This window comes from Bubalus kerabau, chromosome 1, assembly GCF_029407905.1.
Source record: "Bubalus kerabau isolate K-KA32 ecotype Philippines breed swamp buffalo chromosome 1, PCC_UOA_SB_1v2, whole genome shotgun sequence".
NCBI classification, from domain to species: domain Eukaryota; kingdom Metazoa; phylum Chordata; class Mammalia; order Artiodactyla; family Bovidae; genus Bubalus; species Bubalus kerabau.
Genome location: NC_073624.1, coordinates 40,583,463 through 40,605,316, shown reverse-complemented (window position 1 = coordinate 40,605,316; position 21,854 = coordinate 40,583,463). Strand labels below are relative to the sequence as shown.

At 36.5% G+C, this 21,854-nt stretch overlaps 1 protein-coding gene and 1 long non-coding RNA gene across 4 annotated transcripts in view; one reads left to right on the top strand and one right to left on the bottom strand.

Moving 5' to 3' along the window:
- The window catches only part of CCDC91 (coiled-coil domain containing 91), a 400,614-nt gene that overhangs the window by 122,737 nt on the left and 256,023 nt on the right, over nt 1–21,854 (bottom strand). The gene's annotated exons all lie outside the window — the stretch shown is intronic.
- On the top strand, nt 10,890–20,708 carry LOC129646523 (uncharacterized). Its single transcript, XR_008712005.1, has 4 exons — nt 10,890–11,383; nt 11,519–11,581; nt 15,601–15,728; nt 20,400–20,708. It is a non-coding gene; the product is annotated as an uncharacterized LOC129646523 (long non-coding RNA).

Below are 21,854 nucleotides of genomic sequence, written 5' to 3'. Positions count from 1 at the left end.
CATTTTACATTATCACCCACAAAATGAAAATGTTAGGTATAAATCCATGATAATCTGTATAAGAGCTATATGAGAAAGACTACAAATTCTGATGAAAGATATCAAAGAACAATTAATAAAAATATATTTTCCATGTTTATGAAAGGGAGACTGAATGCTGTCAATATGTCAGTTCTTTCCAACTTGATGTATAAACACAATGTAATCTCAGTCAACATCCCAGCAAGGTACTTTGTGGATATGGACAAACAGATTTTAAAGATATGGAGAGAAAGAAAAAAAAAAACAAACAAAAAAACCAGAATGACCAATACAGTATTAAACAAGAACGAAGTTGGAGGGCTCATAACTCTCTGACTTCAAGGTGTACTATAAAGCCACCATAATCAAGATAGTGTGGTAATGGCAAAAAATAGACAAAGAGATAAATGGAATATAATAGTTCAGAAATAGACCCCTATGAATACAGTCAACTGATCTTTGACAAAGATGCAAAATCAATACAGTGTTACAGTCTTTACAAGTGTTACTAGAATGACTGGACATCTGCATGCAAAAATATGAATCTAGATACAGATCTCACTCTCTTCACAAAAATTAACTCAAAGTGGATCACAGACCTAAATTTAAAACACAGAATTTTTAAAACTCCTAGATGATAACTTAGGAAAAAACCTAGATGGCCTTGGATAAGGTAATGACTTTTTTGATATAACATTATAAGGACAATCCATGAAAGAACTAATGTAGAAGTTGACTTTCCATATAAAAATTCTACTAAAACTACATGTATATACCGACTATAAATGAACATGAGAGAATTTTGGAAGGGCAATGGAAATGTTTTATTTTATTCTTGTTTTAAGTGCTAGTTGTAAAAATGTTCTTGTCTGTCAAAATGCAAAGAATGGTACATCTAAAAGGGTACATATTTTATTTATGTGAATTATTTTCAATAAATTTGAAGAAAAAAGTATAGATACATTTTAAATTAATTTTTAACTCATACTAGTTTTGTCCCCTTGAGATAGCTTGACTTTCCTATTCCAGTCAAAAACAAATCTTTTCCCCATTAAAATGTTACCTCTTTTAAATTATTTCTTGAAGACTCAGAATTTCCTACTCTTTTATCTGCAATCTTAGAGCATTTTGTTTCTATAACTAATGCATTGTTTATTTTATTGTAATTTATTTTACAGCTGTCTCTCTTAATAAGGCTATTACTTTCTGGAAGGCAAAGAATGTTCTTATACTTTTAAAAAGCCTTTCTAGTACAGTGGCTGATATATTAAAAACTTTCAATTCAAGTTGACAACACCATTATAGATACTAGTGTTCAAGGGACTATCTAACAGTTATAATGCCTGCCTAAAGATAAACTAATGGAAAAAAATGTACTGGATTAATATACGACTCTGATAACAACAAGCAACTAAGTTTTTCCTATGATGAAAGGAAAAAAAAATAGTGGTCACCTAAAAATTGTACACAAATATTATTGGCAAACTAATTAAATAGCTCTAAGTGCAACCTGACCAATGCTTTAACAAGGTTACAGTTTGAACCACACCAATCATCTGGTTTGCAAGATTTCCTGCTGGACATCAACACCAACCACTCATTAGACCCCAAACCACCTTGGGAAATAGCTGTGGCTAAGATTTACACAGACCAGTAATGGACTAAATTACTAGTTCAGATGAAAAACAGGTCAGAAGCATATATAACATGACAGAAATTGGAAAGCCAATAAAAAGAATTATATATCAGACTCCCAGCCCCACTCCTCAAAATTTAGCTGAAAGTTTAAAGACTCTGAAGTTGGAAGACTTAAAAAAGGTCTGGCAATTTGCTCACACAAACTTTATAACTATTATGAAATGCAGATTTGATGATAACACCTTGGGAAATATTATCACATATTTAGTATCTTTTAGATGGGAAATGAAATAATCATATCAAATACCTTTGACATATTTTTTAAAAGATTATACATAGGGAAAGAATATAGAAAATAAAAAGACAGTGCCTCTTTCTCTTCCATATGAAAGAAAAACAAATTCTCCAGACAATGGGGACATTTTTAAAGCAGAATATTTTATTTTTACAGCTTTATAAAATACATATTTTAAAATAAAGCATACTCCATTTTTCCCCCCAAATAAACTGTGTACCTATGAAGTATATGAGGATACACAGTAAGCACTGTGAATGATAATGAATCAGCATATTATAAAAAATACACCATTAACTCTTAACATCAATTAAAGACAGAATGATTGACAAAAATCAATAGAATATTCAGAAGGGTTCAGCCCTGGTCTTGATTCGTTTATAGTAAGGACCAGTGGTTTTCAAATTCTGCCCAACAGAGCACTAGACATCCCCATCTCTATTTCAACTAGAGTCAACTATGCCTTTATTGGTCTTATTTGTAGGAATAAGCTTCAGTAGAAGCTTAAATCTAAGAAAAGGTATAATGGATAAGACACTTGCTAAAATAGATAATGAAATTGTATATTCACACATTTGGTTTCAGCTTTGACATGTAAAGAGCCTGGAAGATCAACGTGATCCTTGAACAAGAAAAAAGCTGAAACAAACTAAAGATCACATGCTTAGATCTCACATGCTTAGATCTATCAGAGAACCAGAATATAGCAAACCCTCCCATTCCCACCATAATGATCAATTTACAACTAGGCAAATCCAGAGTCACAACCAAGATCATCTTCCCAAGAGCAGAAGCTACTGGATATATAAACTGGTAGGCACTTAGATGGTAAATTTGAGGAACTGCTTGAGGCTGAGTGAGGATGAGTATGAGAGTGACAACTCTGCCAGCTGATGGTTTAGGGGGTTCCACACAGTTTAATGGGTTCTCCCCCCAGAAACTGCATCAGAATCTCAGTATGAAAAGCCAAGAAATTTCCCCTCATGTTCTGTTGAAAGGAGTAGAAAAAGTACCCACTGTGAATTATTCCGAGAGCATGAAGTGAAATGCAAGTTGCTGAGTTGTGTTTGACTCTTTGCAACCCCATGGACTATCCTGCCTGTCTCCTCTGTCCATGGAATTCTCCAGGCACGGATACTGGAGTGGGTAGCCGTTCCCTTCATTCTCTATAACAAAAGTCTATGCTTTACTTGAAAAGACTTTATCAAAACCTTATGAAACCTTAAACCTGGGCAAAGGGCCTTACCAAGATTCCAGCTCCCTCAACCCTTCTTGACTCACAAAAAAGAGGGGGAAAAGCCAACAAACACTTGTGAAGGTCACAGGCTCACTAAAAGATGAAAATTTAATCAATTACAGAATACTTCCCCTCTCCAATGCCTTATATCACCAAACCAACAAGTGAGTGAGTTAGAGTCGCCCAGTTGTGTCTGACTCTTTGCGACCCCATGGACTGTAGCCAGCCAGGCTCCTCTGTTCATGGAATTTTCCAGGCAAGAATACTGGAGTGGGTTGCCATTTCTTTCTCCAAAACCAACAAGGTTCTAGAAAATCATAGTGGATAACAGTTGAAAGAGCAGTTAAGACACAAACTCTTCTTAAGGAGGAGTTCTTAGAGAAGCAAAACACAAGAGGAGAGACAAACAAACAAAAACTCTGAGGAATCTGAACCCTCTAGCAAAAAATCTACAGCAACAGAAAACATTAAACACAGCTACTCCTTCCTAGACAAATTAAGAAAACCTCCCTTTAAATGTGTTAGCTGCTCAGTTGTGTCCTACTCTTTGCAACCCTATGTACTGTATTCCATCAGGCTCCTCGGTCCAAGGAATTCTCCAGGCAAGTATACTGGAGTGGGTAGCCAATCCCTTCTCCAGGGGATCTTCCTGACCCAGGGATCAAACCCGGGACTCCCGCATTGCAGGCAGATTCTTTACCATCTGAGACACCGATGAAGCCCCTTAAGAGTCTACTTCAATTCTGATTACATGATACAACATGTTCATCTTTTTTTTTTAATTGAAGTATAATTGACATATAACATTATATTAATTTCAGGTATTCAATATATTGATTTGATACCTGTATATACTCGGAAATTTTCACTATAATAAATCTAACATCAGTCACCATACATAGATAAAAAATAATCTTTTAACAAAAAAATTAAGGCATACTGAAAGGCTAAAAAGTCTGAAGGAACAAAAAAAAAAAAGCATCAGAACCAGTTTCAGATATGTCAGAGGTTTATGAATTATCAGACTGGATATTTAAAATAAAAATGATTAAATATGTTGAGGAAGCTAATGGAAAAAGAAAATAACATGCAGGATCAGGTGAATAAAGTACAGATGGAAACTCCAAGGAAGAAACAAAGGAAAATACTAGAAGTAAAAACAGAAAGAAAGAATGCCTTTGATGGGTTCATCAGCAGAGTCAACCTAACCAAAGAAAGAAGATAGGCCAATGAAAACTTCCTAGACTTAAGTACAAAGAGGGAGAAAAAAAAAAGGAAAACAAAAACACAGAGCAGAACAGTCGAGAATTATGAGACAATTTTAAACGACATAACATATGTGTAACCGCAATACCAAAAGGAGAAGAATAAAGCAGAATATTTGAAGAAATAATAGCCAAAATTTTTCTAAAATTAATGACAAATACCAAACCATGGATCCAGGAAGCATAGAGGACATCAAGCAAGATAAGTACCCCAAAAATTCCACAAAACCCCTACACCTATGTGTATTATATTCAGATGGCAAGAAAAAAAAAAAAAAGAGAGAGAGAGAAATCATGGAAGAAGCCAGGATAGGAAGAGAGGAAAGGGGGGAATACTTTACTTACAAGAGGAAAAGGCTAAGAATGACAGTAGATTTCAGAAACCATGCAGCTACAAGAGAGGAGTTAAATATTTAAAATGTTGAAACAAAAATCATCAAAAGGAAAGAGCAGAGATTTGCCATACCACACCCTGGGAAATACCACACTGTGCAGTAATAAAATATCATGATATTTATGTAAAAAAAAAAACAGATTAATGCAACAGAATAAAAAGCTCAGAGACAGACCATGTATCCCTGGGAACTTGATCCCAGGTGGCACTAGTGGTAAAGAATTTGCCTGCCAATACAGAAGAAACAAGAGACGCAAGTTCAATCCCTGAGGTTGCAAAGACTTCCTGGAGTAGGAAATGGCAACCAACTCTGGTATTCTTGTCTGGAAAATTCCATGGACAGAGGAGCCTGGCAGGTTACGGTCCATGGGGTCACAAAAGAGTCGGACGCGACTGAGCACTACTAGGATAGTGGTAGCAGGACCTAAAGGAGTACCACAAAAACCAATGTATAAAGGGTAACAGGTTTTGTCAGTGGTTCTCAAACTTAAGCATGTTATCAGAATCATGTGAAGCCTTTGTTATGAGCTTGATCAGCCCAAGAGCAGAGTTTTGGATTCAGCAGTCTGCAGTAGCACTAGGGAACTTGCATTTCCAATTGTTCCCAAGTGATGCTGACAGTGAAGCTGCTGACTGAAGAACTACAGTTTGAGATCCTTGATCACAGTGATCCCGAGAGCTCAGGTGAGCTGAAGAGAGCAAACTCTCAAGTGTCAGACTTGCTGATTAAGCAACCGACAATGAGCCAAAATGACAGAAATGAAGAAGCTTTTAATCACTTACTGGTGTAGTACAAGCAAGCGGCTAAAACCCCCTGCTTCCCTCTACCCCACCCCGCACCATGGAACAGCACAGAAGGTGAAGGTCGTGTGAATCAGCGCAGAAGGGGGAGTCATCTCACTGCTGCAGGTGCTCCCAACAAAAATCTCTGGGTGTTTTATGAACCCTCAGGTGGAAGGGAGGGAAAAGCCAGGCAGGGAAGGAGAGGAAAAGTTACGAAGACAGTCAGAGTAGGGAAGTGTCTTTAAGTTTCTTTTTCCTCCTCCCAATGAGGAGGTCTTGGCAGAATCACCCGAGGAAGACTTCTGCCCAGGGCACATATAAAGAGCCCTAGGAATGAAGGCACCTGAGGCAGAAATGAATAGTGAAAGTGTTAGCTGGTCAGTCATGTCTGGCTCTTTGCCACCGCCATGGACTGTAGCCCACCAGGCTCCTCTGTCCATGGAATTCTATAGGCAACAATACTGGAGTGAGTGGCCATTCCCTTTCTGACCCAGGAATCTAACCTGGGTCTCTTGCACTGTAGGTGGATTCTTTTACTGTCTGAGTCACCAGGGAAGCCCGAAGCAACTATGTAAAGAGCATGACCAGCAGTGGGGCCTGAGGACTTGAATGCCAAGGCTGCAAGGCCCTGGCTTTGTAGTAAGTCTACTAAGGGGAATTGTTTTCTCTCTTGAGGCCTGCCAGGTAAAGCCTTTGTAATAGCCTAGAGTCAGACCTGAAAAAAAAAAATCACATGCAGATTTTTAACCAGGAATCAGACTCCTCAAGTATATGCTACTAGGAAAAGTGGCTCATTTTAGGGAGAAACCTAAAAATGGATACTGAATCTTTATCTAAGATGATAAACAAAGCAAGACTATATGGATACAATACCAAAATGTGAAAGGTAAAATAATAAAGTTAATAAGAAAAACATGTACCAATATGCCTTTGGCTATAAGGACAATAAAGAGATTCTTAAAGAACATTAATACAAACCACAAGGCAAAAAACATTCATGGGATTACATCAAAATAAGGGATTTGCTTCTAGCAATAGATACTAAGAACAAAGTTAGTATTCCAATTACAGATGAAAGAAATCTGTTTTATCTAAAAGCCTTTAGGGGTTAATATTTCAATTTACAAAGAACCCCTGCAAACTGACAAGAAAAATATATCAACTTCAATTTAAAAAAAGGTTAATGAATAGGCAACTTACTGAAAAGTTAATCTCCAAAGTAAATAAACTTACAAGAAATTTAAGTTAAGAATGAGGTTTCTATAGTTTATTATAAAAAGTAAAATTTTGGGAATTCCCTGGACTCAGTGCTTCCACTACTGTGGTCACAGGTTCAAGCCCTGGTCGGGAGACTAAGACCCTGAAAGCCACACAGCATGGATGGATTTATATTAAAACACAAGATTTACATGCACACATAACATCAGTTTCAGATTTTAAAAGCAAAATGTTCAGTGGATTTCTCTTAGAAGTCTAGGAAACAGAATGCATTCTATACATAATAACATTTTTTGTAAAACAAAAAAAATATGCACATCAAATAACACAGAGTTTGCAAGAGCACATTCAAATAAGGACATCTATTAAAATGGAGGGAAGACACTGGGAGTAAGGAAGAAGGATAAAAGTAGGGAAGTAGGAAGGATAAAAATTGTATAATTGTATAAATGTACACTTACACATGCACAGACACACACATAGGGAAGGGCCTTATAAGATACAACAGGATAATAAGCCAAGAATTGAGGAGTATGATTAACTCTCTTCACCTAAGTTTAATGAAAATATTACAATTATACCGATAAAGCAGAAAATAGTATTACTGACAGCTAGCCCAAGAGGGAGAATTATGAATGGAAACAAAACCATATTTTTCAAAACATACTTACGTCACAAAATAAACTGTGCCAGACCTAACCATGATGCACATAACAGACTAAGCTCAAATCTTTTAATGACATTTCACTCATACCCATCGTTCCCAAGAGCACAGAAAAACTAACCTAAAAGTAACTCTAGAAAGACTCATGTATTCTAAAGATCACAGACTGTTACAGCAACTTTTAAAATACATTTGATATTAGCCAACGGCCAAGAGGTGATGAGCAAGTTTTTCTTTTTTTAAAAAATAATTTATATATTTTAATTGGAGGCCAATTACTTTACAATATTGTGGTGGTTTTTGCCATACATCGAAAGGAATGTGCCGTGGGTGTACATATGTCCCACAATCCTGACCCCCCCTCCCAACACCCTCCCCACCCCATCCCTCTGCGTTCTCCCAGAGCACCAGCTTTGGGTGCCCTGCTCTATGCATTGAATTTGCACTGTTCATCTACTTTACATATGGCAATATACATGTTTCAATGCTTTTCTCTCATATTGTCCCACCCTTGCCTTCTCCCCCCGAGTCCAAAAGTCTGTTATTTACATCTGTGTCTCTTTTTGCTGTCTTGCATATAGGGTTGTCATTACCATCTTTCTAAATTCCACATATATGCATTAATATACAGTACTGGTGTTTCTCTTTCTGGCTTAATTCACTCTGTATAATAGGCTCCAGTTTCATCCACCTCATTAGAACTGACTCAAATATGTTCTTTTGAATAGCTGAGTAATATTCCATCCTGTATATGTACCCACAACTTTCTTATCCGTTCATCTGCTGATGGACTGGATATCTAGGTTGCTTCCACATCCTAGCTATTGTAAAGACTGTTTCAGTGAACTTTGGGGTACATGTGTCTCTTTCAATTCTGATTTCCTTGGTGTGTATGCCCAGCAATGGGATTCCTGGGTTGTATGGCAGTTCTATTTCCAGTTTTTTTTTTTTTTTTTTCTTGTTAATTAATTTATTTTAATTGGAGGCTAATTACTTTACAATATTGTAGTGATTTTTGCCATACATTGACATGAATCAGCCATGGGTGTACATGTGTCCCCCATCCTGAACTCCCCTCCTACCTCCCTCCCCACCCCTCTATTTCCAGTTTTTTAAGGAATCTCCACACTGTTCTCAAGAGGGTTCCCTTTTCTCCACACCCTCTCCAGCATTTATTGTTTGTGGACTTTATGATGGCAACCATTCCGAGCAGCATGAGATGGTACGTCATTGCAGTTTTGATTTGCATTTCTCTGATAATGAGTGATGTTGAGCATCTTTTCATGTGTTTGTTAGCCATCTGTATGTCTTCTTTGGAGAAATGTCTGTTTAGTTCTTTGGCCCATTTTTTGATTGGGTCATTTATTTTTCTGGTATTGAGCTGTACGAGTTGCTTGTATATTTTGGAAATTAATTTTTTGTCAGTTGCTTTGTTTGCTATTACTTTCTCCCATTCTAAAGGCTGTCTATTCACCTTATAGTTTCCTTCATTGTGCAAAAGCTTTTAAGTTTAATTAGGTCCCATTTATTTTTGCCTTTATTTCCATTACTCTGGGAGGTGGATCAGAGGATCTCACTGTGATTTATGTTAGAGGGTGTTCCGCCTATGTTTTCCTCTAAGAGTTTTATAGTTTCTGGTCTTACATTTATATCTTTAATCCGTTTTGAGTTTATTTTTGTGTATGGTGTTAGAAAGTGGTCTAGTTTCATTCTTTAACAGGTAGTTGACCAGTTTTCCCAGCAACGCTTGTTAAAGAGATTGTCTTTTTCTCCCTTGTATATTTTTGCCTCCTTTGTCAAAGATAAGGTGTCCATAGGTGCGTGGATTTATCTCTGGGCTTTCTATTTTGTTCCATTGATCTATATTTCTGTCTTTGTGCCAGTGCCACACTGTCTTGACTGGAGCTTTGTAGTATAGTCTGAAGTCAGGCAGGTTGATTCCTCCAGTTCCATTCTTCTTTCTCAAAACTTCTTTGGCTATGTGAGGTTTTTTGTATTTCCATACAAATTGTGAGATTATTTGTTCTAGATTTGTGAAAAATACCATTGGTAGCTTTAGGGATTGCACTGAATTTATAGATTGCTTTGGGCAGTATACTCGTTTTCACTATATTGATTCTTTCAATCCACGAACATGGTATATTTCTCCATCTATTTGTGTCATCTTTGATTTCTTTCATCAGTGTTTTATAGTTTTCTATACATAGGTCTTTTGTTTCTTTGGGTAAATTTATTCCAAAGTATTTTATTCTATTCATTGCAATGGAGAATGTGATTGTTTCCTTAATTTCTCTGTTTTCTCATTGTTAGTGTATGGGAATGCAAGGGATTTCTGTGTATTGATTTTATATCCTGTAACTTTACTATATTCATTGATTAGCTCTACTAATTTTCTGGTGGTGTCTTTAGGGCTTTCTATGTAGAGGATCATGTCATCTGCAGACAGTGGGAGTTTTATTTCTTTTCCAATCTGATTCCTCTCATTTCTTTTTCTTCTCTGATTGCTGTGGCTAGGACTTCCAAAACTATGTTGAAAATAGTGATGAGAGTGGGCATCTTTGTCTTGTTCCTGATTTTAGAGGAAATGCTTTCAATTATTTGCCATTGAGGATAACGTTTGTGATGGGTTTGTCATACATGGCTTTTATTATGTTGAGGTACGTTCCTTCTATGCCTGCTTTCTGGAGAGTTTTTATCATAAACGGGTGTTGAATTTTCTCAATGCTTTCTCTTCATTTATTGAGATAATCATATGCTTTTCATCTTTCAATTTATTAATATGGTGTATTACATTGATTAATTTGTGAAAATTGAAGAATCCTTGTAATCCCTGGGTAAAGCACTTAGTAATGATTTATGATCTTTTTAATGTGTTGTTGGATTCTGTTTGCTAGAATTTTGTCGAGAAATTTTGCAACTATGTTCATCAGTGATACTGACCTGTAGTTTTCTTTTTTTGTGGCATCTTCATCTGGTTTTGGTATTAGAGTGATGGTGGCCTCACAGAATGAGTTTGGGAGTTTGCCTTCCTCTGCAATTTTCTGGAAGAGTGTGAGTAGAACAGGTGTTAGCTCTTCCCTAAATTTTTGGTAGAATTCACCTGTGAAGCCATCTGGTTCTGGGCTTTTGCTCCTTGGAAGACTTTTGATTACAGCTTTGATTCCCATGCTTGTGATGGATCTGTTAAGATTTTCTATTTCTTCCTGGTTCAGTTTTGGAAGGTTGTACTTTTCTAGGAATTTGTCCATTTTTTTCAAGTTGTCCATTTTATTGGCATATAATTCAACTTAGGATCTTTTGTATTTCTTTGTTGTCTGTTGTGATTTCTCCATTTTCATTTCTAATTTTATTGATTTGATTCTTCTCTCTCTTTTTCTTGATGAGTTGGCTAATAGTTTCTCTATTTTATTTATCTTCTCAAAGAACCAGGTTTTAGTCTTGATTTTTTTGCTATAGTCTCCTTCATTTACTTTTCATTTATTTCTGTTCTGATTTTTATGATTTCTTTCCTTCTAACTTTGGGATTCTTCTTTTTCTAGTTGCTTTAGATGTAAAGTTAGGTTGTTTGTTTGATGTTTCTCTTGTTTCTTGAGGTAGGCTTGTTTTGCTATGAATCTCCCTCTTAGCACTGCTTTTACTGAATCCCATAGGTTTTGGGTTGTTGTGTTTGTTGTTGTGTTTTCATTTTCATTTGTTTCTATGTAATGACCAACTTTTAAAATACATTCTGACAAATCTTTGCAAGACCATTCAATGACCAATTATAACCCTCCCATTCTATCATTATTTGTCCCTAATCCCAAGACATACATGGTTTGTATGTATCATGCCTTGCTGCAGCAAGCTTTAAACCACATTCAGACTGAAGGTAAGTTCCCAGCAGCCTTTGGTTCATGGCTTTTAGTAGGAAGGCACAATAGGGTAAACAGAATTGACTAATCTCAAACAGCTGGTAGCTGTTGGCTGGTAGCTGCTGCACTATAGAGCCTTCCATTTATTTCAGGTCCTTCTATTCTGAGGAGAGCCTATAGGATCACTATTTTGGGCATAACGGCAAAAACTTCATGTAAGTTCTCTGCCAAGTTGTCTAATTATTTGTTCCACTCATTTTAACATAAATGAAACATACCAAATTTAGTTAATAGAGTAAAATGTTTAGAGCATATATTTAGGGTAATTGTATATATTTAGTATATAATTTAGTATATATTTAGTGTAATTGTATATATTTAGTATATAATTTAGTATATATTTAGTGTAATTGTACATGCTTTTTTGGACATGCTAGTTACAGTAAATCTGATAGTTGTATAATCTGAACTTCAATCCTCATTTTACCTATTTATTTCTTCTTTCATTGCTGCTCATACTACCAAAGTGTTAAAAGCTTTACAGTGGTTAGAACATGATAGGGATAAATGGAAAACTCTTAAGTATCTATGAAAGATATTTTTGAGATACTCTACTGGGTCACAAGTTCTTGCTGCCTTCCTCTACCCATGAAACAGAGAACACAAAGCTTGATCCACTAATGGCCAGGTGTGCAGCTGGGAGTTTTGATAGATTGCTTCTCTTACACCCGTTCCTTGTATCTTAATTTCCAAGGACAAGGTGTGACTTGTGCTGGCTTTTGAAATGGGTAGGGGGGCCCTGGAATTCTCTTACTTATAAAAATTTTTACACATTTGTATGTGACATGAAGTAGTATTTAATTTTTTTTTAATGGTGGAGTAGTGAGGCTATATCTAAAATTGAAATTCAAAAGGAATAATGTCTTTTACTTTAAACTTCAGCATTAGTAGATGATTAGGAACCAATTTCAGCCACACAACATGTATTTAACATTTGTGTGCATGCTTGGTCAGTAAGTCATGTCTGACTCTTTGTGATGCCATGGACTGTAGTGCACCAGGCTCCTCTGTCCATGAGATTTCCCAGGCAAGAATACTGGAATGGGTTGCCATTTCCTTCTCTAGGTGATCTTCCAACCCAGTGATCAAACCCACATCTCCTGTGTCAGCAGATGGATTCTTACCACTGAGCCACCTGGGAAGCCTTTTATTTAACACTAAGTGTTAAATGCTAGTTTTAAAAATGAATGTCATTTTAGTCTGATGTAATTGAAATTAACTTTCAAAAAAACAATGAGAAGAGGGAAGTCCCACTCTTTTTCAACTTATATCACATAATTCCCTTTAGTACTGAGTATCATACTTTTAAAAGGTTGTATTCAAATAGGAAAATATTTAATGGCCAGTGGATACAGGATTGAAGGGACACAAAGACATACAGTATGAAGAACAACTGAAGGTACTTGAAATAAGTTTCCTATTTGGAAGATTGTTATATGAAGAAAGAATAGACTTATTCTGGATCCTTACAGAACTAGGGTAATGTATTAAAACTAGGAAGAAACAGTTTAGCTCATGAAAATACAAAGGTATTAGGTTTCATCTAACTATATTGTGTTGATATGAAATCAGCTATATTAGACCATTTTTACCTATAAAAATAACTATTTCATATACTTCAACCCAATACAAAGGGATAGTGAGTGAACAGTGTTCCCTTCATGGGCTTCCCAGGTGGCTCCGTGGTAAACAATCTGCCTGCTAATGCAGGAGATGTGGGTTTGATCCCTGTGTTGGGAAGATCCACTAGAGTAGGAAATGGCAACCCACTGTAGTATTCTTGCCTGGAAAAACCCATGAACAGAGAGTAGCCTGGCAGGGCTACAGTCCCTAGGGTTGCAAAAGAGACACAACTCAGAGACTAAACAACAAGTGTTCCTTCAGGTAGCAAATTTCTTTTCACTCGAGTAACCTCCTCATAATATGGACAATCATTTAATGAGTAATTTACAGAGGGGTTTCAAGCACTGGATGAGTAGTTAGAATATTTCTCTTAAGTTAATTTCTGATCCAAAGATTCCACGATTCAAGAAACTGAATTTAATTCTGATTCACTGTGCATTTGCTGAATGGAAATCCAGATACACAGGGGAATGAGAAGATTTGACATTAGCTTTGTTGATTTAGAATATTCTCATTTGTCGAGATTCACAAATATCTTTTGCTAAATTTAATGATATAATATGAGAATATTTTATATATCAGTAGGCTGTTTACTCCAACCCTTAATGTGGATATTTTAAAAACCACTTCACATTTATAACCTTTTTGAAAAGTATTTTATTTTTGTAAACTAATATCTTAGGTATTTTCCTTTAGAAATATTAATATTTTCTTTAAAATATCCACTCTGGATAAAATTAATTCTTTGATTAGAAATAATTTCTTATGAAATACTTTTATTAACTTTTAGAAAACAAAGTACTGAAAGTAGAAATAATAATAAATAACTTTAATCTAGAAAAGTTATTCTGAAAACTAGTTTCTACCCATTAAACTTATTTTATTTGCTCAGAGATTTTAAAAAAGTGTTCTATGTAACAATTTTGACAAAAAATGGAGACATAAGAAAGATCTTTATATTCAATGGATTCTCTATCATATAAACAATTTAATAATTCAGACTGCAGAGCTAATCATTATTTTTGATACCTTATGATTAAAACTCATGAATCAGAAATTTGATGTAAGATGAAATATAGTTATATTACCTGGATACTCAAAGCATTGTTTCACCATAAGGACTGTCTGAATCTAGCTTAGAAGTAACATTCTGAATTTAAACTCAAATTTGAATTCCTTGCAAGGCCTCTTTCAAGAAATGGTGACCCATTAGGGCAACACTGTGGCATCCCACTATAGATCATTCTTCTGAGTGGATAGTAACCTAAATATTTATGTACTTGGCAAGGCCATTTAGCCAATTTTTATCTATTGCCCTAGCTCTCATGTATTTCATACTTTTGTTCACAATGAGTTTGTGAGAGACGTAATTTGTTAAATTTGAGATAATCTGTTCTATCCCATTTTCCTGTCTAGTCTAGTAAATCTGACCTCCAAAAGGATAAGTTTAGCCAGACTTTATTTCATTAGAAAATCAATCTTGGTTCCAGAAGTTACCAATCTTCTTTAACAATCCATTATACAATCATGCTAGGAAACATCTCAACAATCACCAGTTTGTGAAATAATCTTTTTGAAAGTCACTACAAAAAGTAACTTGTGAAAGTTACTACAAAAAAGTAACTTGTGAAAGTTACTACAAAAAAGTAACTTGTGAAAGTTACTACAAATACTTTTGCATTTGTAATCTAGAGTAGCTGCCCTCAATTTTTTTGGCATCAGGGACCAGTTTCATGGAAGACCATTTTTCCACAGATTGCAGGATGAAGGGTCATTTCTAGATGATTACATTTATTGTGCACTTTATTTTTTTATTATTATTACACTGTGATAGATGATGAACGAATTACACAGCCCACCATAATGAACAATCAGTGGGAGCCCAGAGCTTGTTTTCCTGAGCTCAGGCAGTAATGTGAGCAATAGGGAGCAGCTGTTAAACACAGGTTAAGTTTCATTCACTCACCTGCCATTCACCTCCAGCTGGGTGGTCAGGTTCCTAACAGACCACAGATCACTTCCAGTCTGTGGCCCAGGGGTTAGGAACCCCTGATCTAGAGTATTTAGCACATTCTTTTAAAATTCAAAAGATTACAGGCAATGTTTCATCCCTTTCATTTACCAAGTTTCTTGATAACAATTCACCTGGACAGGCAATTATGGACATATCAGCAGCAGATTGGTGCACAATAGCGATCTTTTCACTGATCTAGGGCTTCTGTTCTCCTTTACCAATGTCCTCTGTGAAAAATGATTTTTGTACCAAGAGAGAGTAATGAAAGTAAAAACAAAATACAACACAGGACTTAAGAAAATTAACCACGAATTAAGAAGTTCTCCCTTCTCTTGATCACTACAAATTTCCCCCCAAGTAATGAGAAGGACTATTCTTTCCACGGCTTTCTACTTATGTAAACATTACTTGTATGTGCGTGCATGCTCAGTCCTGTCTGACTCTCTGCGACCCCATGGACTATTGCCCTTTAGGCTCCTCTGTCCATAGGATTTCCCAGGTAAGAATACTTAAGCAGGTTGTTATTTTCTTCCCCAGGAGATCTTCCGGACCCAGGGATCAATCTGAGACTCCTGTGTCTCCTGCACTGGCAGATGGATTCTTTACCACTGCTGCTGCTGCTAAGCCATTTCAGTCATGTCCAACTCTATGTGACCCCATAGATGGTAGCCCACCAGGCTCCCCTGTCCCTGGAGTGGGTTGCCATTTCCTTCTCCAATGCATGACAGTGAAAAGTGAAAGTGAAGTCACTCAGTTGTGTCCGACTCTTAGCAACCCCATGGTCTGCAGCCCACCAGGCTCCTCCATCCATGGGATTTTCCAGGCAAGAGTACTGGAGTGGGGTGCCACTGCCTTCTCCATCTTTACCACTGAGTCACCTGGAAAGCCCAAACATTACTCACAGTATTTTAAATGTTGATGATGATTGGCCTATTCTCTCAAATAATATATTCAGGAAAAAGAGGAAGTAAGCTTCTTATTTTCTGTGTAGTAGATTTCAATTTAAAATTTCACCTCTTTATTCACTCTCTTAAATTTACTACTCGTAGAGAATAAAGACAAGTGAAGTATGTGGTAAGAGAGAAAAACAATTTTATGGCTAGCCACAACCTGATCATATCACTTATATACATTTGAGACAATAATTAGCAGGTAATAAAATGTGTTTTTCCTGGCAGATAAATGGTCTCAAGGCACACTTTTTCTGCCTATTTTATGATAATGAGACTTAAATGATCCTGATGACATCCTAAGAATGGATTAGAATAGTAACACCATAGCTCATATAAAAGTATTAAAAGTTAATGTTGTTTTATAATGTTTAATAGATGAAATTAAGTTTAAAAATAAGTAATATCTGCAACTAATGAATTCTTCTAAAATTTGAAATTTGATACCTACAATTTTATTCATACAAACAGCAGTATGAAAAAAGAACTACCAAAAATTTGATCAATTAGCATAACTAAATGAATTTGAATTTATGAGAAAATTAAACTTTGATTATTTCAATGTAATTATAGCACTCTTACACAATAAAGGTGACAACCAAAAATCTTCAATAACCTCCTAAGTAATCATGATTTACAATAAGCATTTGACATGCCCTAAAATGATAGAGGTACTAAGAGTGACAGATGGAAATGAAGGCTTTCCAGCACTTTCACTGATTATATACATAGCTAAACAAAACTCCAATAGACAAATAGAACACAGTATGTATAGAAGAGCATGACAGAGTACTTAAGTATCTTTACAAAGTCATGGCAATCTCAAAGACAGGCAAATAAATACAAAGTACTTACTGCCTTAGTCCATAAAAGGACCCACACACATATGTGCAATTAATTTTCAGCAAAAGTGCAAAGGAAATTCAATGGAGAAAAGGATTTTCATAAATGGTGTAGAACAATTGGATACTCACATAAAAAAATATTCAATTTGATCTATACCTCATGCCATACACAAAAATGACTCAAATGTAAAGCCTACAACTTCTAGATGAAAATATAACCTTTTGACTTGGGATAGGTAACAAGTTCTTCTGTGTAACATGGAGAATATAATTCATGAGAAAGAAAACTGATGAAGTGAACTTCATCAGTATTACGAACTCCTGCTCCTCCTAAAGACACTGTTAAAAGAATATAAAGTAAATATTTACAAATGATAAATCTGATAAAAGACTTAAGTATATAAAATGTCTTCAAAACAAAATAAAGAAATTAATAATCCAAAATAAAAATTAAGCATAAAACCAGATATTTCACTAAATAAAATGTACTGGTGGTAAATAAGAACAAGAAGATATTTAAAATTATTAGTCAAATGCAAACTGAATATAACTTATATGCATATTAAATGCAAGTCAATGCAAATTAAAACCACATACAGAATCCTAAAAAGTAGTATAAATGAACATATTTATGGGCCAGAAACAGAGTCATAGATATAGAAAACACACTAAAGGTTACTAAGGGGAAAGGAGGACAAGGCATAAGTTGGGAGACTGGAATTGGCATACATACTATTATATATATAAACAGATAACTAATAAGAATCTACGGTATAGCACAAGAAACTCTACACAATACATCGTAATGACCTATATGGGAATAGAATCTTAAAGAGTGGATATATTCACATATAATATGTATAACTGATTCACTGTGCTGTGCGGCAACTATACTCCAGGATAAATTAATTTACAAACATAAGCCACCACTACACAACTACTGGGATGGCTTAACTTAAACAAACATTGTGCCAAGAGCTGATAAAATAATATGAAACATTCTTACACTGCTGGTAGGTGTACAAACAGTACAACCACTTTTGAAAAACAGACAGCTGACATCAAGTTAAGCAGATACTACCTAATAATCCAGATACTAAAAGTTTTTAAATTAAAACATACATTTATTACAAAATTGCACATAAATATTTTACAGCAGCTTTATTCATAATCACTGAGAACTGAAAACGACCCAAATTTTCTTTAACTGGTAAATGGTAAATGGAGAAATAAACTGTGGCACATTCATACAGTGGAATACTACGTAGCAATGGAAAGAATACACTAATGGTAAATATACAACATAGAGGCATCTGAAATATAGCAAGTGAAAGAAATCAGTCTCAAAAGTCAACATACTACCAGGTTCCATTTACATGATATTGTGTAGAAAAGGCAATACTATAGGGCCATAAAATTTTCCATCCACCAATTTTGTGGCTCAGCTAGTTAAGAATCTACCTGCCATCCGGGAGACATGGGTTCAATCCCTGGGTTGGGAAGATCCCTGGAGAAGGGAAAAGCTACTCATTTCAGTATTCTGGCCTGGAGAATTCCGTGAACTGTATAGTACATGGGGTAGGAAAGAGTTGAACACAACTGAGCAACTGAACTGAACTGAACTATGCAAAAATAATGCGTTTTAAAAAATAAACCTGCCAAATGCAAATAGAAATTATAGCTAGACTTCAAATCTAAATATTCTTTCAAAAAGGAAACCAAAAATAAAAAAGACACAACAATGGATGAGTGAACTATTCCTTGTTTCAGAAGAATGAACTTCCTTTACATAAAAATAATCACAACATATCAGATCAAGATATTTCTCCATGTAACAACAGCTACTGGTGATTGAGTAGTACTATATTCTAGGCACTGTGCTTCATTTATCTTTACATAGCCCTGTTGAAACAGTATGCTAAGTCACTTCAGTCGTATCCGACTCTGTGCGACCCCATAGACGGCAGCCCACCAGGGTCCCCCGTCCCTGGGATTCTCCAGGCAAGAACACTGGAGTGGGCTGCCATTTCCTTCTCCAATGCAGGAAAGTGAAAAGTGAAAGTGAAGTCGCTCAGTTGTGTCCGACTCCTAGCGACCCTGTGGACTGCAGCCTACCAGGCTCCTCTGTCCATGGGATTTGCCAGCCAAGAGTACTGGAGTGGGGTGCCATTGCCTTTTCCGTTGAAACAGTATAATTAACTCTAATTTAGAGATTTTAAAAAGAGGCACAAAGAAATTACACAGTTGCTTCAATTCAAACTACAAATAAAGAATAAAAAACAATGTAAGTGGCTTCTAAGGTCACAAAGACAGTATAAATTTACATGTCCTTTCTTCCACCGTATCCTTTTTTACATTTAAATTGCAAAAAAAATGCTTTATAATATTGCTGTGATTTCTATCATATATTAACATGAATTAGCCATAGGATAATCAAGATGGTGGGATCACTCACCTATAGCCAGACATCTAGGAATGTGAAGTCAAGTGGGGCTTAGAAAGCATCACTTCAAACAAAGCTAGTGGAGGTAATGGAATTCCAGTTGAGCTATTTAAATCCTGGAAGATGATGCTGTGAAACTGCTGCACTCAATATGCCAGAAATTTGGAAAACTCAGCAGTGGCCTGGAAAAGGTCAGTTTTTATTCCAATCCCAAAGAAAGGCAATGCCAAAGAATGGTCAAACTACCACACAATTGAACTCATCTCATACACTAGTAAATAATGCTCAAAATTCTCCAAGGCAGGATTCAGCAATACATGAACTGTAGGCTTCCACATGTTCAAGCTGGTTTTAGAAAAGCCAGAGGAACCAGAGATCAAATTGCCAACATCTACTGGATCATCAAAAAAGCAAAAGAGTTTCAGAAAAACATCTATTTCTGCTTTATTGACTATGCCAAAGCCTTTGACTGTGTGGATCACAATAAACTGTGGACAATTCTGAAAGAGATGGGAATACCAGACCACCTGACCTGCCTCTTGAGAAACCTGTATGCAGGTCAGGAAGCAACAGTTAGAACTGGACATGGAACAACAGTTCAGTTCAGTCACTCAATTGTTTCCGACTCTTTGTGACCCCATGGACTGCAACATGATAGGTCTTCTTGTCCATCACCAACTCTGGGAGATTACTCAAACTCATGTGCATTGAGTCAGTGATGCAATCCAACCATCCCATCCTCTGTTGTCCCCTTATCCTCCTGCCCTAAATCTTTCCAAGCATCAGCGTCTTTTGCAGTAAGTCAGCTCTTTGCATCAGGTGGCCAAAGTATTGAACTTTCAGCTTCAACATCAGTCCCCCTAATGAACACTCAGGACTGATCTCCTTTAGGATGGACTGGTTGGATCTCCTTGCACTCCAAGGGACTCTCAAGAGTCTTGTACAACAACATAGTTCAAAAGCATCAATTCTTTGGCACTCAGCTTTCTTTCTAGTCCAACTCTCACATCCATACACGACCACTGGGAAAGCCATAGACTTGACTAGATGGACCTTTGTTGGCAAAGTAATGTCTCTGCTTTTTAATATGCTGTCTAGGTTGGTCATCACTTTCCTTCCAAGGAGCAAGCGTCTTTTAATTTCACGACTGCAGTCACCATCTGCAGTGATTTTGGAGACCCCCAAAATAAAGTCAGCCACTGTTTCCCCATCTGTTTGCCATGAAATGATGGGACGGGATGCCATGATCTTCATTTTCTAAATGTTAAGCTTTAAGGCAACTTGTTCACTCTTCTTTTACTTTCATCAAGAGGCTCTTTAGTTCTTCTTCACTTTCTGCCATAAGGGTGGTGTCATCTGTGGTTATTGGTATTTCTCCCAGCAATCTTGATGCCAGTTTGTGCTTCTTCCAGCCCAGCAGTTCTCATGATGTACTCTGCATTTAAGTTAAATAAGCCAGGTGACAATATACAGCCTTGACATACTCCTTTTCCTATTTGGAACCAGTCTGTTGTTTCATGTCCAGTTCTAACTGTTGCTTCCTGACCTGCATATAGGTTTCTCAAGAGGCAGGTCAGGGGGTCTGGTATTCCCATCTCCTTCAGAAATTTCCACAGTTTACTGTGATCTAGTCAAAGGCTTTGGCATAGTCAATAAAGGAAAAATAGATGTTTTTCTGGAACTCTCTTGCTTTTTCAATGATCCAGCAGATGTTGGTAATTTGATCACTGGTTCCTCTGGCTTTTTTAAAACCAGCTTGAACAACTGGAAGTTCACAGTTCACGTATTGCTGAAGCTCGGCTTGGAGAATTTTGAGCATTCCTTTACTAGCATGGGGCTTCCCTGGTGGCTCAGAGGGTAAAGCGTCTGCCTGCAATGAAGGAGACCCAGGTTTGATCCTGGGTTGGGAAGATCCCCTGGAGAAGGAAATGGCAACCCACTCCAGTACTCTTACCTGGAAAATCCCATGGATGGAAAAGCTTGGTAGGCTACATACAGTCCATGCGTTGCAAAGAGTTGGACACGACTGAGTAACTTCACTTTCATTTTCTTTCACTTTACTAGTGCATGAGATGAGTGCAATTGTGTGGTAGTGTGAGCATTCTTTGGCATTGTCTTTCTTTGGGATTGGAATAAAAACTGACCTTTTCCAGTCCTGTGGCCACTGCTGAGTTTTCCAAATTTGCTGGCATATTGAGTACAGCATTTTCACAGCATCATCTTTTAGGATTTGAAATCGCTGAACTGGAATTCCATCACCTCCACTAGCTTTGTTTGTGGTGATGCTTCCTAAGGCCCACTTGACTTCACATTCCAGGATGTCTGGCTCTAGGTGAGTGATCCCACCATCGTGATTATCTGGGTCATGAAGATCTTTTTTGTACAGTTCTTCTGTGTATTCCTGCCACCTCTTCTTAATATCTTCTGCTTCTGTTAGGTCCATACCATTTCTGTCCTTTATGGAGCCCACCTTTGCATGAAATGTTCCCTTGGTATCTCTAATTTTCTTGAAGAGATCTCTAGTCTTTCCCATTCTATTGTTTTCCTCTATTT